Genomic DNA, 20,520 nt, shown 5'->3' with positions numbered 1-20,520 from the left:
GCATTGGAGAAACACCCGCATATTTATGAAATTCCAGATTAATATTTCATGAAAACCGTTTGTCGACACCGGTCTCTGTTAAACGCTTTAAACTCTTCCGTCGGCGCATTCGAAAGCGCACCGGACCGCGCGCAACTTGCACATCGTACTCCGATATTATTCTGCAAATTATACGTATAATGGGTTTATCGTATAAACAAACGGTAATGATTAAATTATTATTGTTTATTCGACACGTGCGTATAATTCCAATTTGTCGCATTAAATGTAGTGCGTGTCCAGCCGTGCGTTAAACTACCGTCACGCGTCTTTTTCAATGTCCGTTACAGTCGCTCATTTAACGCAACAATGCGAAATTAAATTCATTCACTTACCCGCACTTATTTTTTCTCGAAAAAGTCGTACGGTTTGAAGCGGACATTTATTCAATGTTGCAACCCGTCATTTCTTAAGGCTTTTCAAGGAAACGCCGATTTTAATCAACTTTACACGGAATGTGGTCTGTTGCACAATACTTGACACGTACATCTTTTCAATTTTGCCTCTCCTGACCGCTATGGTGGTCGAGATATTTTTAAAAAATATATTTTTATATCCATAAGATTGAAGGCTGTTTTCGCCCCCTGCATATGGGATAATGTAGATGTACTATATTCGGTAGAACTTTCATTAAAATCTGCTTAACACATCCGCTACCACCGTCCCGCGTACATATGCGACGTTCACGATCTTGTAATTTACTTAAAAATAGTCTAATCTTATACACCGCGGTATTAAAAATCGTAATGCCCAGCATAATATTCAGACTCAACGACTTTCTCCTGTTTGCTTTAATATTTCTTAAAAGAGACGCGTTGCATTCGACAAAACATTTTAACGTTTCTAAGCTTATCAATATTTATTTAATTAAATAAATTGCGTTGATCGTACGGAGTATTCGAAGTTGCCGAAGTGGCGCTAAAAGTGTTGAGAGATTCACGAGACGTTCGGGAGAAGATTAGAATTTTAAGACGACGTAAAACGCTAGAACGATAAAATGGTGCATTAATAATGCAGAATTTGCTCGAAACGAGTGTTGTAGGCAATATTCGTTCAGCGATGGAAACACGCTCTACCGAGAATTATCGACAAAGCTACGTCTACCTTCTAGTTTCTAGTACAAACTTTGCGAAAAATAAAGGCTGATTTTATCGTGCAATGGCGTCCGTAATCGACGCATCTCAGGATGTCGACGCGGCGCTTAAAGACGGCCATTTGCGTGGGATTAAGTTGGATCTGGTGTATCCAACTAATCGCAAGTTTCCTGACGCAGAACGTATGTCAGATGTCGCGTGCGACAAATTGTGAGCACCGTCGGATACGTGTTCTTCGAGCCGGGAATTTTGCGTTCGTTATGCGGCGGCCATCGCGTTAAGAGTCGTTACGTGAGTTTGGTTATCCCGCTGCCATACGGAAGCAGGTAACTTCCTTAACGAACTCTCGAACGAAGTTTGGTGACTTCCAGCTTCTGTTTCAGTCTCGCATAGCACGGTTAATTACTGTCAACAATTTCGGGGGAGGGCCGAGGAGGAGAGGAGAGGAGAGGAGAAGAGAGAGACAGAGAGAAGGAGGGAGAGAGCCTCGATACCCGTTTCTCCCGCTGTACTTTCGCCTCGGTATGCTCTCGCAGACGTTGCACGCCGCCGTCGCGTCGTTTCTATGAATATTATAATGAGATGCATCTCCGGATGCTTCTCGGCCGTCTCTCCTCTCCTTTCGGGTAACCTCTCCGAAATCAAACGGACCTCGCGTACACTCTTGGCGTTCGGGCCGCGCGTTCTTTGAAATTAAAATACGGGATGAATGAAAAATAACTCGGCCGCGGCCGGCACCGTCGCCGACGCCGACGTTGCGCGCAACTTAGGCTAATAATTCATACGAAGAGACCGGCCCCCGAGAACTAAGAGAGAACTCTCCGGGCCCCAGAGATGTGTTTTCGTTTCCCGTGGCTGTTACAACGGAAGGGTGGCTCGGATGGCAGGACGACGACGGGGGCGGAGTTTCAAACTCGCATAAACGCGAGCGTAACGCCGAGCGGTCTCTTTCCATGTTTCTGATTACTTCGCGAACTTTTGCTGTGCGCCGGCCTGCCCGATACTAGGGAAGAGCTTTTAGACGGACTCTTTTTGTCCGTTATTTTTCTCTCTCTCTCTCCCTCTGTCTCACTCTCGCGCGCGCGCGCTTTCTCTATCTCGTTTTCGCTCTGGTCCCCGTCCGGTGCATGGAATTCCCATTTTTTATGCCCGGCGGATCGCACGGCACACGCGATCCGCATCCCCGAAATTTGAAAAACCGTGGCTCGAGAACGGAATCATAGGCATCCGCGGCGGCACGGCACGGCACAGGGAAAACAAAATTGTTGCGGCATGTAACGGTACGCGGGCGTAGAAACATTTTGTTGTACGAGCATGTCCGGGGTTCGCGTGCATTCGGCATGCAGGTCGATATGATTGCGTACATAGCGTTGCATGTCTCATCGGATACACGCGCGTACACACATTATCCGATACACACATGTACAGATGTTATGTACCGGCGCGGCGGCCGTACCCTATGACAAAACAATGCGGCCGACTCTCCTTTTTATCTCGCCTATGTGTTTTCCCTTCTTCTATTTTTTTTTTTTTTTTTTTCTATATCGTCCAGCCTCATAAGGTATTGATGATTCCCGAGATTGTTTCGCGCGATACCCGATAGTATCGAGATATCACGCGAATATTGGAATATCTGCATAATGTAACGCTGCACAGCGCCGCGCGCATGGAATTCCTCGTTGTAAACGGCCACCGATGAATTATTTAAACAACGATACACACGGACTTCCACATAATCATTTCCGCGGGCGAACGCCGAGTCTGTTGTTCCGCTTCGGTTTTGATTAGAGCTGTTGCTTCTTGCGCGGTACACTCGGACGACTCGGCTGGCTTGTTGTACGTACAGTCCCTGACAAGATGATAACCTATTCGATATTTTGCACGTGCCATTATGTGGGAACACGATGAAAATCGCTTCCGCGGAACACGAGTCGCGAAGAGTAACGAGAACGACAGCTGAATTATGCACGCTACGTGCTAAATGCGTTTACACAACAAACAGAAAGTTTGTTAGTATTTTGTAACTCTATCTTTCTTTTTCATAACCTCAACTGAACGCTATCGATTTGCACTGGTTTGAATTCCCTTCTGTGTGAAACTACACCAGACGCAATTTTTTATTTTACTGGTACTCGGTGTTATATCACTTCGTACAGAGTGTATCAGGATGGGCGGACACGAACTGATTGTATATAAAAAAAAAAGGTAATAAAGGACCAGTAACATTTTTTTGGTTGACGCTTCGTTTTCGAGAAATGGGAGTTTGAGAATCCGGGTTACGCTTGCTGTTGAATATCGGCTGGTGCGTCTGATCATGACCGACCAATTCTACTTCTTGTAAATGCTAGGGATTCCGTCGAAGTTTTGCAGTCATCCAATAGTATAATAGAACGATGCCTGAGAATCTAATTAACATTTTGACATTCGTTAGCGCCTCAGGTAATAAGTAGACTGCGGATTTTTATGCAAAATAAAAATTGTTTGACTCAGTTATAAGAAACAGGAGCTGAACGAAAGAGCATTTTTTTCTTCAATAATTTTAACAAGCCGAAAACAGCACAACCATGTCTTTAAATTCTTTAAATGCATACAATCTGCGGTCTACTAATAAGGAACTGAAGAATTCATGGCACTGAGACTTTTATAATCCACGTTCTACGAAAACGATTTTCATGCAATATAGAGGGTATGCAAAATGTAGAAATTCTTGAATATATATTGAGAAATAGAGCAGCACATGGCCTATCATTTCATACCACCGAAACTTTAGCTTTCGTTTACATCTTCTTTTTCAACTTTTATAATCCACGTTCCGGGAAAGCGATTTTCGGTACGCTTAGGTAGAACAGGACATGCAAAATACAGGGTATGCGAAAGGTAGGAATATAGGAATTCTTTCGCTACATTCAAGGAATAGACAAAAGTATTGGGTGCACTATCATTTTGACCCACTGAGGCTTGCTTTCAGTTACATCTTCTTGTTCAACTTTTATAACTCACAAAAGCGATTTTCGGTCCGTTTACGTAGAATAGGACAGAGAATATAGGGAAGCACATTGAATGAGCTATTATTTTGTTTCGCTGAGACTGGCTCCCGTTTAACATCTTCTTCAACTTTTATAATCCACGTTCCAGGAAAGCGATTTTCAGTAAGTTTACCTAGAACAAGACCCGCGATGTACAGGGTAGAGATTCTTGCGCGTGCATTCGGGAATAGACAGAAGTATTGGGTGGGCTATTATTTTGCGTGGTACTGTATGCATGCGCGGTCCGTTCGCCTCCATTTTGTAATAGAATTCCCGTACGGAGCGTCGCACCGTAAAGAGATTGCGAGCTGCGCGGAGATTCCGGTCCGTGTTCGCGCGCGCGCGCTCCCGCGTTCCTTAAAATGATAAGAATTTATAAGATGCCTGGAAGCATGGGGACGAATGAGAACGAGGGTCCCCTGGTTTCATTCCCTCGGGGGGTTTGCGAGGGGGAAAAGTGTGCACATAAATTTCGTAGACCATCGGCTATCGACCTTAACGGTTCGGTGACCGATTATTCGGGGCTGTTCGAGAGGCCCCTGCCTCGCCCTGCCTCACCCTGCCTCGTCTCGCCTCGCCTCGGCTTCCTCGATCGCCACGAGTTTCGTTCAAACGAACGAAACTAACTGATTTCCCACGGGATAAATCTTTGGGTAAGCCATGGAACCTTCCTGGAAATTCGACGTAAATCGATCGCGAAAGCCCAGATGCGATTACGAACGAGTTGCCGTCGATTCTTAATCTCGAACGGTTCTTTAGACTCCTTCCGGGCAGTTTGTTTGGCTCGTTTCCCTTCTCTTTTTCTTTTTCTCTTGTTCCCTCCCTTCCTTGTCTTTCTCTATCGGCGCATCCTCAGCCGAACGCTTTTCTATCTCCCCCCGAGGTATTCGATGCACACGACGCGTGACCTACGCAAACGAGACGAGGCTTCTTCGGTATGCACTATGTCTCGTAATCCAGTCAAAGATTTCTACCTTGAACCGGTTGCAAGCAACCGCATCCGACACCTGTTATTCTGCTTTGTTAATTATCGCGAGAGCAGTTTACCCGCTCGTCAAGTAATTGTCTTCCTCGTGCGTCTTTGATTGATTAGCTCCTGTAATGGAGCCTTATGCTAGCCTGTGTTTTAACTTGACATTCTGTGCGAAATGGGAAATAGCGGAACGTTGTACCTTCACGTACCTCCCTCGCGAACTTTCAATATATTTTTTTTCCTGTGTCATTTTAGATACTTTCCAAGGTTTCTTTATTTTTAGATGTGAGTATATGCTTGATAAAAACGTATATCCATTGTCAGGATCTTGTTGAGAATGCTCCGTGATGTAGTATACACGAAATTAGGGGTAGTTTGAGTCATCGCTTTGCTAATTTCAAATTTGTTTATAAAATACAGCCTGTCAAATCGTACTAATTTTGTTCATGTACTACATTGAAATACATTTTTTCCAAGTCACTGGTACAGACTGTTTCAAACTGTTCAGAGTCTTCAAAATCGAGTATGATGTAGTCTAGACGAAATCAAAGGGTATTTAAGTCATTACTTTGTTGGCTTCTAATTTGCTTATACAATACAGGCCTTTAAACTTTACAATTTTTCCCACCCGCTGTCCCAATCAGACGGTGCTTATGAATTTTTATCCCGGAAATTGCTTGTCCGAATATACATTAATTCTTCCATGTACTTTTGAGAGAATTTCATCGAAAGTTATTTTATAATGTACCTACATTATATACAAATCAACGCCAGGAAAGAGCGCTGTATTAATCGAGGAACACGAATCCCGCATATTTCGCCCCGGACAGCAAAACGAGCTCCCCGAGCCGAGGCTTAAAAGATCCCCCAGAAAAACCAAGTGATTTTCCGCACCGATAGCTCCGACGTTTTCTTTCCATCGCCCCCGAAGTCTCGTCGGTTTCCGAATGCATGCGACTTGCCACGCGATCGCTCAAACCGGAAACCGAGGGGAGCGCTCCAAGATGGAAAAAGGATTCGTTATTTTAGCCTGAATCGATTGTCCGCGGGGCTGAAGGAAATTCAACACGAAAATTCAATTAGCCACGAGACCGGTGGTAGCGAACTTCTCCAGACTATGTGTTCCAATTGCCGTGATATTCCGTGGAACGTTCCCGTATAATCGCGCGAGTATTACGCAACGTTCTCCTCGGGCCGTCTATGTTCGCGGGTTGCGTACAACGGCTCCGGATTCCCAACGAGTTGAAGAACGGTGCCAAATTTCCGAACACATGCTCCCCGATGCCGTTTAGAAGGTGTTTAGACGGCGGAGCAAGGGGAACGATCTAACGGTCTCGCAAATTTCACCGATAGAAGCTCTTCCGTCGAAGTTTCCCGCAGACTCTACGTTATTACAAATAAGAAAACACACGGTTCTCCGTGGCGCATACATGCGTAGCCACGATCAGAATTTTCGTCCATATAGCGACCGCGATTCCCGGGGAACGATACCGGGAAACACGCTCGCATCCCCTCGATGAATCGAACCTTCGTGTCCAGACTCGTGGCTCCCGGACCGGACGTTTCCCTTTTTAATTTTTAGAAAGGGATCTCTGACCGCCTCGAGACGAGATCTCCTCGGCGAAGCTACGAGCGTGTGTGTTTACGTGTGTACGTGTGTACGCGTGCGTTCGAAACCTTCTTGAGAATTCATGGCAGCGTCTCGTATCGGTAAAGTATCCAGATCGCTGGATCCGCAACGGCGAACTCCCGGCGAATTCTTTACATCGATGAAATAACTGGGCTACGTGCTCGCGGAACGAATGTAAGTTAACTTCGATCCGCCCGAAAGTGAGTGAAATCAGGGATACACGGGCATCCTGGAAGGGGGATCGATCCATCGTGAGATCGTTCGTCAATTCTTTTTAGGGTTACGTAAAAAGGAGGCGAGCTACGGCCGTGTAAAGGCCGAAGGGTGTAACTTGTAAATGGATCTGGGAGAGGGGGGAAGAGGTTAGAGGAGTTCTAGGGAAGGATGGAATAGTAAGCTGGAAGGAGAAGGTTGAAGGGAATGAATGGAGAGGAAGAGAAATGGGAAAGTGGAGAAGGGTAAGGATGGAGAGAAAAGATGACGGGATCCACCATTTCGTCCGACTTTCATGAGTATCGATGTGCCAATCAACAACAAATTGACAAGTACCGACAACTTTTCGAAAACATAGCGCGCTAATACTTTTCGGAGCAACCGCAAGCAATCAGTGGTATAACCTAAGCTCGAGTCTCGGTCGGTGGAGTTCGTTTATTCGGTGCGGAGACTTCGGGGGATCCCGTTGTTGGTCAAACGTGGCCGTGTCTCTCGCGAGGGAAGATCGAAAAATAGGAGAGCGGGTCGCTGGGAAACACGGTACCAAGCGGAACGAAGGATGAAAACAAAACCGCGCCGATACCCGTAATCAACGGTGGAGAGCGGTTACTCGCGAGTTCCGGGCCAGACACGTCCGTGTGTTTATCTCAATTCTCTCGTGCACGGTATTTGTAGCCACGCGCGCGATCGAGTATATAACAGAGACAGAGAAATGGAGAGAGAAAGGATGGAAGAGAGCGGACATATAGACCGAACAGAGGAGGAGGAGGAGGAGGAGAACTTTTTCCCCGGATGTTCGTGTAACGTTGTTCCACGAGTTCGACCAAGTTCCGAGACAGAAACGAAAGAAGAAAGTTTCGCGTGAAAGTGGAAGTACTCTTCCGAGGCGAAGCACCGAAGAGAATCGAGGTACACGGCTCTGGATCGCGAGCGTAAAATGTTTCCTTTTTTCTCCCCGTGTGTATATGTATCGCTCCGCGTTCCCCCGTTCCCGAATTACGGCATTTGTTGCTGGCCCTTGTTAACGAGCAGTTCGGCGACTGCAAGACATTTCAGAGCTGCGAGAGAACCGTCTTGAGAGAAGTAAAGAGTACAATCTTTTGTCTCGTGCCTTTATCAGTTCGTACAGCTCGGTTTTCGCTGTTCACTTATTTAATCTCGGTTACATTTGCCTTTCTGCGGACTGGGGATGTTCATGCAATTCTTACAGTCTCGGACTTAATAGTTGCAATTAAGTGGCAGTTTATACTTATCAACTGTATCTCGGTACAGGCGAAGTTAAACATTTATTCAATCTACGTTACGGTACAATTGGTGAAATTGTTAAGGCTGCTAGATTGGCACTCAAAGTGTGAACAATCATACAACAGCTATGAATTTAACTTAAAGATTCTGGATCGTGTTAAGAGAGCTTCTATGCAATCTCTTCGTGACCCATTACAGGGAACAATCGAGGGTAAAGTGTTAGAGGAAGGTAAGACAAGTATTTTATATTCCGAAAAGAATATTCCCATGAAGCAAACGATTTGCAAAGATTCTTTTGGCATTGCAGAGGTTTTGATATGCACGGTAGAGCGGGCTGTCAAAGTAGTGACGAGAGAGCTGAAGGGACTGTTCCTGTGTGGAGCGTTCGGGATCGCGTAGTTCAGGGATGTTTGTCACGTATCGTTCTGAAAGGCTAACTGCAGGGTACGTGGCCGGCGGAAACGAAACGGATCGGGTCGAGATTTTTGTAACGGATCGAAAGGGAAGCTCGAGAGTGTAGCGTATCCATTCCAGTGCGCTCGGAATGGATGCTCGGTGGCTCGTATTACGCCTTCGTCGTCCGAGGGTGTGTAAGGGGGTGGTGGTGGTAGATCGATGACCACCACGCGAGGGTGTTGAACGCACGTGACGTCACGACACATACACAGTGCCACGAAATCGGGGTTAGGCAAGCCTAAGCTCTCGGTGTACCACCTAGAGCCGCACCGTCTCCTCTCTATCCGGTTATTGTAGCGACGTTTTACCCAGTCCTATCTCCCTCTCTCTATTTTCTCTCGCACTCTCTCTTCTTCCCCTGTATCTAGCACGACCCGTTCGCGAGGGAACCTGTCCGGAAACGACGGAAACAACGTTGTACTCCATTACAAGACGTTATTACGTTTGATGCGCGTACGCGGAACGTTAAACGGAATCGCGAGCTCGAACACGAACGCCATCCCGTCCATCCAGACAGGAAACACCAGTGCGTCCCGTTCGGTTACGCATTTTCGGCCTGCCAACCATTCCCCTGCCGTACACGGTGAACATTCCCTCCACTGAAACAGGAAACGAACGAGCTGCGGCGAGGAAAAATTCCTCGTGACACCGCGCTGGATTCTGGTGGTTGATTTACCAACTACTTTTCCATTCTGACTCGTGGCCCAGATTTTTAAATGAATTTACGAGGTGCTAATGTTATTTATTTCTTGCAAGTTCAATTCGACTACGTACGAAACGTAGACACGCTATAAATATGCATATCTTCACTTCTTGATAGACCTAAGCACGAAGAATTTCTATTAAAAAGATATTCTATTATAGAGACTCTCTCCGTTGTCAGAGCAGCACGGCACTTCGTAGAATTTTGTGGTCACGCTTCTGTTTCGAGACGAACCAGAAAATTCTCGAATACTCTGCTATGTTCGTTGAACGTTAACCAGTAATTTCTATTCGTACGCATCACCTTAATTGGTTGGAGCGAAACCAAATGTAGAGAATGATACGGGAAAATGAATTCTCTCCATTGCATAGAATAATTACAAGGTAATTGCGCGATGGCTGCTGCAGTTAGAGCAACAGCATGTTATTTCTTTCTCATATTTACGAAACAAACGGGCACCTTTCGACTCAGAGGTGGTTCATTTTTGTCGAAAATGTACAGAAATTTTAAGAAAGAATTATTCTGATAAGCATTAACTCTGCAGTCTCGGTCTCATTAACTAAATTATATCGATTCCGTGGGCTGCTTGGAGGAGATGCTTCAGTAGCCGATGTATTGACTACGCGCATTGATAAACACACTGCTGATAAGCGTATTGGCTATCCACCTAGCAACCTCAATTCTTTGAAATCAATATAACTTATTGAACGAAACAAAACTTGGAAAAAGCGAAGACGTACAGCACTTAGTCTTTGAAACGGCTTTCACTTTGCAGATCGTGACCAAACTTCCCGCAGCGAATTTACTAGTGCGAACATTCATTTCTAAACCCGGAATACTCCTCTGCTTCCAGCATTACAGGAAGCGTTAATAGAAGCGACGCGAGCGTAGGGGTTGCGGGTCGCGAAACGAAGCAGAGAAATAAGGGAGGGTTATTATTTTTGAAATGGGGGTGTGCGGGTAATGCAGCGTAATCTCTCGGCCACTGACGTGCCGTCGCGTTAAATCGCGATGCCTCGAAAACATGGGGCTCATGGCGATTTGGCTTAGAGCCGCGGATATTCGGGACGACGACGGTGTCTCGACGGGGCTCGTTGGTACGAGCCCGTGTGCACCGACAACGGGCACGGCCTTTTCGGTACTCGTGGTCTCCACGCTCCGCCGACTATACTAACCCTCTCCCTCTTCCCTCTCTCTCTTTCTCTTGGTCTTCCTCCCCGTCGACCTACTAATTTAGCGGATTAATTAGCCGAGACACCAGGACTCACCGGTAAAGGCGGAAATCCAGACGTCTCGACGGAAAATTTCTCTCGTATTACCGAATCTCGACGTTTTCTTCTCGCGGATAGGGCGATCCTTTTGCGCGCGCGCGCACGCGGAGTTCAAGTAAACTTTGGTAATCGGATTAAAACGTTAATCGGACCGCCAGCCAGTGGAATTAGTTCGGGAACGGGATCCCCGCTTGTACGTAAAGTGCATCGTTAAATTTCGCGAAAACTCCCCGGGTGTCCCGAAACAACGTTCGTCGATGCTCGCGATCCGATAATTAACACCGATTCTCCGAGAGCTGTTCAACCGGGCCCCCGGTTACATTTGCACGTTCGCTACCACGGTTACATGTGACGTGCACAATCTGACAGTTTACTTAAAGGTAGTCAAATTGATTTTAATGGAATGAGTAGGGATCATTCAAAATATTGATAAATTCAAGAATAGTTGTGGGGGAAGGTAGCCTAATTTGGACCAATTTTATATGTTTCAGTATATAGAGATACATAAGAAGTGTCAATAAAAATTAGGTAGTAGAAAAGAAACTCACTAAGTGTACCTGCAAAATAATACCATCTATTAAATTTAAAAAAACTTTTATAAAAAAAATCGTGTCATCGGTCCAAATAAGGAAACCGGTTTCCTGAATTGAACCGCTATTTAACTAAATTGGACCATTAGCTTTCTTAACGACAATTGGAACAAATGTTTAATGTGTAATGTTTGATATTGTACAGAAACCTAAATCTAACATAACCTCACAAAATTGTAACTACAAATTATAGATGAATAAGTAAGCTTTGTGATGATATAATAAGACTTGTAATTACTTACGTATAGATGAATTAACGGCTTTCACTCTTACGTCTAAATAACTAATTTTCTACTTAGTCAAACAAATAACTCTTCTCTCAATGTAACCACGAGGCGTTTGTTCACAAACACGATTGCATTAATCTCGTCTATATTCACAGACTTCAACAATCTTTGGATATCATAGTGGTTCAAATTAGGCGATGGTAAAAATTAGGCTACCTTCCCCTATACGATACATAAAACCACATAAGACATACAGAATTTAATATTCAGAGAGTTTATTATCTGCTGAACTGTTTCGATATTAAATGAATGCGTTGCACAAAATATTTCGACACTGAAGGTAAGCAATGAAATAATTAGCGATAGCGAGAACACGTTAACCAACAATTCTAAGAGCTTCATTTGACTGCCACGATCAGTATGGTCTCTCCATTGTGTCGTTGACAGTCGGTAATCGATTAGCAAGCACGATTGTCGCAGAAGCATTCTTTGCGCGCCAGACAATATCATTCGACGACAAACGAACGCTTCGGAACGTAATTATCAACAACGCGATTATGCTTATGGGCCTCTCGAATACGTTGTACGTATTCTACAGCGGCCGAAAATGATTGATATACTTTTAATTCGTTCGGTACGAGCTGTACACTCGTAACTAGGGCTGTTCGAGTGACAACCTGTGACTTATGGAACCGTTCGAACGCCTACATTTGCATTTAGCGTATGAAATATGTATGCTGGACTGAAGTTGTCGAGACATTGTCATGTCTACGGCGAAACCGGTGTGGTCTGGAGAACGTGTCGGTAAAATTAGAAAACGGTTCAACGATGTGAATCCCGTTTACGACGCGTTTAGTCAAAGTAGTCGCCAGCGGTGAGTCGCAAATGCGCCCGAACAGCTGCATTCGCATTTGTTAACAAAATATGCATGTTGCGGTGAAATATCTGAAATACCGTACTGTTCGTAGCAAGAGGGATGTCTTGAGGCTGTGTCAGTAAATTTGGAAAATCATTCAACGGTTGTACAGAGTGCTTGCAGAACATTTATTAAAAGTAGACACACGGTTGGTGCTCACGGAGAGCAATAGCACTGAATACATTGCAGACACTGCACACGTTGTAGAATTATTTCCCGTCTCACCTTACACGATCTCGAGATCTTTCCACGGATCTCCATACCATAGATCCACTACCTACCTATCCTTGTAAATAATTCAAATGGCAAGACACAATTCCCACTGAATGCGGTGTTATGATTCTTCGTGTTCGCTTAATCGCCTTTGCCGGGAAGCAACAGGAATTTTTAGATTTCCGAGAGTTTAATTTCCCGAGAAGGAGGATCGTGCCTCTTCTGTTCTTTGCCGTTGCCGGACGCACACAGTTTATCGTTGAGAAGTGTATCAATCGTTTCGCGAGCCGCTCAAAGACAATCCCGATGCTCTTGGTATCGGAGTTTTCATCTTGCGGAGCCCGTGAAACGTTTAAATTGAACGAGCAAGGGGAAGGTTGTTATCGATTAACCTCCTTCACCGGAGAGGAATCTATTTGTTTGATCGAACTTTCTCTCTCTCTCTCTCTCTCTCTCTCTCTCTCTCTCTCTCTCTCTCTCTCTCTCTCTCCCTCTTTCTCTCTCGCGGTCGCGTTTTTGACATCGATTCGACTGCGGCCGTGAGCTGCGTGATCGGCCAAAAAATCTCATTAGAGCTTATTCCCTTCGTCGGGCTCGCATGTTTCCCCGTCGGATACCAGAGGCTCACGGGTCCAGCACGACGATACGTTTCACGCACTGTTATCCTACGGGGTAATCGTATTAATGATTTGCGGAGCATCCGCGCTAATGATCGACCTCGATCCGCGTTGCGGAAGAACGAGAAGGACGAGGACCGCTCGATGGACACGGGGCGTGGGCGGATTGCCGGATGAAACGCTCGAAAGCGCCGGCAATCGTGCTCGCGATTAACCCCTCGCACTATGATTTGTTTCACGGCGGATGCCGTTACAACTTTTTTGGTTCATCGAAGCCTCCAAGTGGAAGAAGAAAGTGTATTTTGAGACTGGTCAATAATAATCTATTCGTAATTATACAGTATGACTTCCTCCTGACCGCATCCAGCTTTTTCGGTAAATTCAATAGCGTATGATGATGAAATCGATGACATACATATTTAATAAACTCTGTTCGAAATATTTATCACGAGACTGAATATTGCAAGGCAAGGAGTTAGCTACTTACACTTCTATAATTAAAACTTGCCTGCCTTCTCTTTGTTACGTATTTATTCTACGTTGACAGTGAATTCAAAGCTTGCATGAAATGCTCGCATTGCAGAAGAATGGAATTTTATATCGATCTGAATGAAAGAAGACATTTCCACTCAATAGAAGCTGTTCAATATCGTCGTAACGAGTCTACGTTGTTATTGTACAGAAAAGGGTAAATGCAGGAGAAATTGCAAACACCAGTTGGTCGACAGTGTTTGGAAAATTTTCCGGGAAGAAACGAGAGAGCCGCGGTCGTTTGTAATTGTCGATAGAAATTAGTCTTTGCGAATCGCAGCTCGTTTCCGGCGGAAACGTTCCAGTTGTTTTTTGCTGGTGTGCATACTTGCACAGGATTCGCGCAGGCCAAACAGCGGGGATCTCTTGTCTTGCTGCTGTGCAAACGTCGTAAATTGTACGAACCGAGGACCGTACATCCCTTGTCCTGCAGAAATGACCGAAAAAACGGAAACGACTCGAACAGCCAGAGAGAGAAGAGAGGAAGAGAGGGGGGGGGGAGATAGCGTGGAAAAAAGCAGTGCTCTTTCCTCCCATGTTTTCGCATTTCCATCCCCCTTTGACGGACCATCGCTTCCGTTTTGCGCTCCGGCGTTCCGATTCGCGGCAACGCAGTCGAAAGCGCACGAATAATTGCAGCAACTCTCGCACCGGTCCCTGGCTTTCGATATAGCGGCGAGAGCTGCGTGGCTTTAATCAGCCTTCCATTGTACTGTTGACGCTGATCACGGAAACGGTGAATAGAAGATTAGATTAGAACTAATGCGGCACGTCGGGCACCGGTGAGTCGATGGCCGAGGTGGACGGGAAACCGTGAAATCTACTCGAAATCTGAGTCCACAGTGTATGGGGGCTCTGAGATTTTATAGGAGCTAGTACCATGCTCGTACGAGCCTATACAGGGTACTCCAATTCGTGGCTCGTTCGGGAAGAGCCAATTTTACGAACATACTTTAAATTAGAATAAAATTGTTTCAGTGAAAATCACGTTTGAAAATTTATCAGACGCGCACAGAATAGTTATACTAATTGTATTTAAATTGCCACAATCAGAGAAAAATTCATTACAGTCGAAATTAAATCAGAAGTTGTCAATTGCTGACCATTTTTGTTGGTTTTGCTGGTTGGTTATGAGGGAACGGTTGAGAAAAACATATATTGCTTGTCAAGATTTTGTTGAAAATGAGGTGTGAGGTAGCAGACACGAAATTAGGCAGGGTTTAAGTCATCACTTTGCATATTTCGAATTTGTTTAAAATATACATATCTCTGAATTCCACAATCTCTGCCTCAAATTTTTTATTGTTAAAAGCAGGCTGTCGTTCTGAATTTTTATCCCGGAAACTACTTATCCGATCGATTTGATTCTTTTTTTAAAACAGTCGTGAACGTATCATCCATCGAGTAAATATTTTTCTTAATACAAAATTTAATTTTCTGATACCAAAAATCGTGAGCGAAGTTTACTTTGGAGCCGCAGTTGCCCAATGACTCCAGGGTGAGATTCAAGAGGAGGTTCATATTCATTAAGGAATAGATACGCGGTAGGGACTATTTCACGGTATTAGGGCCGCGACCATGCTCAGTATCCCGGTTATCAAAAGTTTTTCCCGACGACAAGGAGCTCTCGCGCGAACAGCTTGGTAATGCTGGCGCGAGTAAAGCCCGGTTTCAATTTTCTCGTTTCGCGCACGCGGGCCAAGAAAAACTCGTCTTCCAGGCGAGAGGATCTATCGGGGGCCCGGGATACACCGTCTGTAATTCGCCGATACATAAACGTTTACGGAAGCGGAGTAATAATATCCGCTGGTGAAAAGCAAACGTTTACGAAGAAAAGAAGACTGGGTTGTTACAGCAAACAGTAATGCGCAACGTATCGCCACCGGTTCCGCTGGAAAAATTACGACGACAAGAAGAAACGCGGACGGCCCGGCCGGCCGGCTGGCTACAACGCCCGTCGCGCCGGTCGGAGAATTAATGCCGCAGCTTTTTCGAACTCACGACTTTAAGCGAAAATTATGCGATTCTCGCGTTTAGAAAAATACTGGCGACGGTCCCGGCTCCATATTTTCGGGCGTCGTCGCTCGCGTCCGCTTAACTACGGCGAAAGAACGGGAAGAAAAGATAAGAGATACGAGTGACGCGGAGGAGAGTGTAGCTGGAAGCGGCGAAGAAGCGGTGGACCGGATTAGCATAGATATTGAGCACTCGACGGTCCGGCAGGGGAAAAACATTTTGGACTTCGTTACTTTTTTAGTCCGGCCATCGCTTCCATCCGCCATCTTCAGAGCCTCCTGCTCCTTTCCGACGCGAAGTATCCGCAAATAGATCCTCGGATTCTCTCCTCACCTCTCCCTCTCTCTTTCTCTCTTCGATAAATCGTACGACTCCCGGCTCGCTTAATAGATAGCTAGACGCTATGCAAATGTGGGAAATCCGTTCTATAGCCTACGGAACGTAAGCATCGGCGACGGTTTAATAAATCTCGGCCGATCTGATTTACCCCCCGTTCAATGCGCACTGAAGAAAAAACCTACACTACGTAAATTACGGCGCGATTAACTCCCGGCGTTACTATTTATTAACAAGCGATAGTGTCCATGCGTAGCATTGAGTTTTTCTTAGATTTATACAGCAGTGGTTCGCACGGAAACTTAGTATATATTATACAAATATACCGTTGTAGGATTTTCAGCTCGTTCAAATTATTAAGCAAAGATATAAATGCTTACGTAGCTCCCGCATCTCGCAATTGATGCACACAATTTTCCGCAGTTGAATAATTAGTAGGGTATGCTGGACGTATACATAGTCTGGCTTATATTTTCTGGGATGAATAAAATTGTTTGGGGGCTTATCCTATTTGGTGGAGGACTGTAAATGGCCTTTCTCCGGTTGGTTATCCAACGCGTCAGGCTGCCACCGCACGGTTTCGAGCCTGGCGAAGCAATTCGGCGAGTATCTGCAACCTGACAGCGCCAGTTGCCACTTCACGAGACGCTTTCACTCGACGCACCGTAATCAACGAGTTGTTTGCCGCATCGCGCCGCCTGGGATCCGCGCGGCGCTAGACCGGAAACGATACAATCGTTTGCCTCGAACGATCAAAGAATCGTTCCCGTTCGTAGAATCGAACTGTAGTTTTTGTACGATACAAGCGAGCAGAGGACACAATCGGCCACGGCTCTCTGTCGGGTTCAATCGGTCCACTGCACGCTTGGACGCTTGAACCGGCACGCCGGATTCGAGGCGAAACTACGCAAACTAGCTTCGGCTCATGCAAGTTTGCCCAAATTCGCCAATATACTTGCCTAAACGTTATGCAAGTTTCGCAAACTATCTACAGTTTAGCACAAAGTGCAGTGTACAACGTTGTTACGTATGGCTACAACTATAACTATCTCAAGGATCAGCCGTCGAAAACATAACGATGTTTCAAGATTCCATTTAGGAGGCGTGGCTGCGTTGCATCGGCCATAGAACCTCGTATCGAGCGTCCACCTGGCCCTTCGACCGAACCTGTCGAGCCCTTTGCTGGCGCAGCAGGCAGCAATGCTCTGCTGTCAACCTGCCAGCAGAAAATTATTTTTGGGAACCGGGCGATGCGCTGTTTTATCCGCTGCTCTTTTTTCGAACGAAGACAAACGGAGTATTTTGGGAAACGGGTCTCCATAAAATGCACGGGTAAAAATGGACAGAAGCTTGCTTTTTACAAACAAATTTGAAAGCAGTAAAACGATGACTTAAACTTCCCCTAAAATACTTTGCAGTTTGTCATACTAGATTTTGGTCCAAGATCCTCAGCAATCTTCCCACTTTGCAAGACGAATTTTCTACGAACCAATTTATAGATGAATCAACTCCAGGCAACCTGTAACGAACGATCTCTTTGTAACCAGCATGACAAAAAATTTCCTACTTCTCTCCTGTGTCTGAAATAACAACAATAACGTAAACGATTCACATCTGAAAAACATTTATTTTTTGTGTGCAAGCACGATTGTCTCCATTCTTTTTGTGTGGGTCATAATAATCTCGCAGCAGCGACGAATCGCGATTACTATTATTCTTATAGACTAAGTAGGGGATCCGGAGTAGGTTAACGAGCACAGTACTGACAAGAGACTGGCAGGAGGGCGTCTGAACGTTGCCAGGGTCGCGCGATAAATAATAAAGACGGGACCCCCCGAGCTTCGCGGACGAACTCGGAGCAAAGTATAGCGGACACCCGCGTGCGCACGCGCGAGCGCGCTCGGACTATTCCGCGACGTTTCACCTTTTTGTTGGGCAACTGACAAGCGGGCCGCAAACATTTCGAAATTTTTAATGGGATTACCAGGAAATTCCCGGTTGGTTCGAAAGCTGTCCGGAGGGTCTCGCTGCGCCGGGTATTTCGAACGTAGAGGCGACGGCAGGAATCGCCGTTCCCGTTCCGGGCTCGTATTTAATTTTCCTCACGACCGGCTAACGACGAAGACGCCGGGATTAGGTCTAAGGAATCGAGCGATAATCCGACCTGGACGGAACGTTCCACTCGGGACGCACGATAAAGCCGGCCCCGTCTTTAAGTGGAAACGTTCGTTCAACGTCAGACGAGACACGTACCGGAGCACCGGTGTCAGGGCGGAGCGTAAGAGGGTGAATAATCATTTTCCGTCGTAACGAGGGAGATCTAGTCGTAACCGACCCTGCTTGCCGCTTCAGCCCGAGAGCTCTACGTTCCTTCGTTTTCGACCCCACGTCCCGTTTTCCGTCCCGTTCCCATCCCGTTCCCGTCCCACGACCCGATATCCTCGCGATTCCATTCGATTCCGTAAGGGAAACTTTCCCCCGAACTGCCACGAAATTCGTTCCTGCCCCGGCAGGCTTCCTTCGTCCCCCTTCCACCGTAAAGCGCAGTCTTTTCTTCAACGGGAATCAATGTACACCCTTCGAGTACGTGCACGTTAATTCTTGACCCGCTGCCAGTGAGTCGTTAGCCGGAAAAGCCCGAGAGAACGTCGGCGCACGTTGTCCCTGTCACGTCATATTATTGTTACAGCGCAGTCGGGCGCGGTACCACTTTATTTCGATGAAATCTCCGTTGACCCTTTTAAGTGCACCATCCCCCACCTTATCGTGAATTAGTGCGCGATTCGTTTTACTGCGTCTGATTGTTCGCTCTGTTTGACGATCCGTTCGAGAGCTCAAGTTCTTCTCGAATCACCGCGCTGCTGTCGAAAAGTTGCGAATTCACAAGCGCAGTCTCGGGGTCTGACGGAAATTATTTGCAATGATAATTCGAGTGCTTCATTTTCGGTATACAGCCCGCTTTGTTCAATAGGAAATGTTCGAAAGTTCTTAAAAATTCTCTGATCCGTTAAGTATTTTAGGAAGGTTTGGTGTTCTATAGAAATGAGTGAATACCGGACGGACTTGGAACGTTGTTTATTTGCAAGGGCCTACTGCCTGACTGTTTGACGAGAATCAGCTCCAGACTGAAGTCTGTCTCCTCTTTTATCTAATATTTTAGTCTTCGATAGGTGGGGTGTCTTTGCATCCCTACTGTAACGAAATTTCCATCCGCCGCACACCCTCAACATGCTGTGTGCATCGTCGGTGACGGGCCCTTTGCCTTCGCGTGGTTCCCGTACCATTGTCTTGGGCCGTTTGAAATTCGGGATTTTTTATGACTCTTTGCGTGGGCTATTGAGACTGTCGCTAATAAAATCTAATTGCAACCCTAGAGGGCGTCTTAATGACTCTACCTGACAGTTTCCTAAAAAATAGCTTTAATTGCCACCTGAGTCCTAAAACCTCTCCAGCATCTGCATTGCACGTGTCAACTTTATTATATGCAGCTGGCCGCTACAGTATCAACATATAAGATGAAATGAAGGCTGCATGAATTCAATTTTTTTATTCTTCTCTGGATGTGCGCCTCAGAGTGGACGCGCCGGAACTTATTCGAGTTTTCTTGGGACCTTGCTCGGAACAGTTGTATCAGATGCAATGGTTAAACCATTCGCATGTTCCTGTGGCAGTTTCGGAGCACGCTTAATCGTACTTTTTCCCCCTGCATTGAAAAATCGCGACAACTGTAGCAAACTTATTAAATTTAAAAGTATAATGCGAACAAACGACTTTACTGGAAGTTGACGTAATTAATTCCGGGATATAGCGAAAAGTTTACACTAATTAGCCCAACCGGCGAAGTGAAGAGTACGCTACCAGTAAGTCCGCAAAAAATTCCGAGAACTTTTATAATACGCTGTGTAAACAGAATTAAACAAAAAAAAAATTAGCCCAATTTAATTCTGATGGACGGAGGGAAAACAGATGTTACGCCTTCGGGGACGACGTTGGTGCAACATACTAATTCTGCGGAATATTAAAAAATTGTGGTCATTCTGATCATTTACATTTAAAAATGTCAACAAGTCTAAATCACCAACCGATTACGATAACATTCCTAACATCATACCGTCGTCCCTGATACTGAAATTTTCAAAATGGCATCGTGTTAGTGCATTATCGCGTTCAGTTTATCGAAGTTCGGGGATGATCGGTGCGATATGTTTGTAAATCCGTTCCTCGTGGGGATTTTAATGGAGACGGCGGCGGCGGGCGGAAGTTGCAGTTAATAAAAAGCCTGGGAACGATAGGTTGCCGATTAAAGTTCAGGGTTACACGGGCTCGGCTGCGATAATGCGAAACTCAGCGGGAAGTCCGAGTTCGCTCGTGCAGGTAATCACGGTGGTATGACCGCAGCGTATAACGAGTTACAGCAGTTGGAT

General features: G+C 45.7%; 1 protein-coding gene across 2 annotated transcripts in view; it reads right to left on the bottom strand.

Moving 5' to 3' along the window:
- The window catches only part of Lar (tyrosine-protein phosphatase Lar), a 447,011-nt gene that overhangs the window by 321,298 nt on the left and 105,193 nt on the right, over nucleotides 1-20,520 (bottom strand). The window lies entirely within an intron of this gene.

Source organism: Halictus rubicundus, chromosome 1 (genome assembly GCF_050948215.1).
Source record: "Halictus rubicundus isolate RS-2024b chromosome 1, iyHalRubi1_principal, whole genome shotgun sequence".
Taxonomy (NCBI): Eukaryota; Metazoa; Arthropoda; class Insecta; order Hymenoptera; family Halictidae; genus Halictus; species Halictus rubicundus.
The sequence above is the reverse complement of the archived record's forward strand: the minus strand, read 5'-3'. Positions and strand labels throughout refer to the sequence as shown.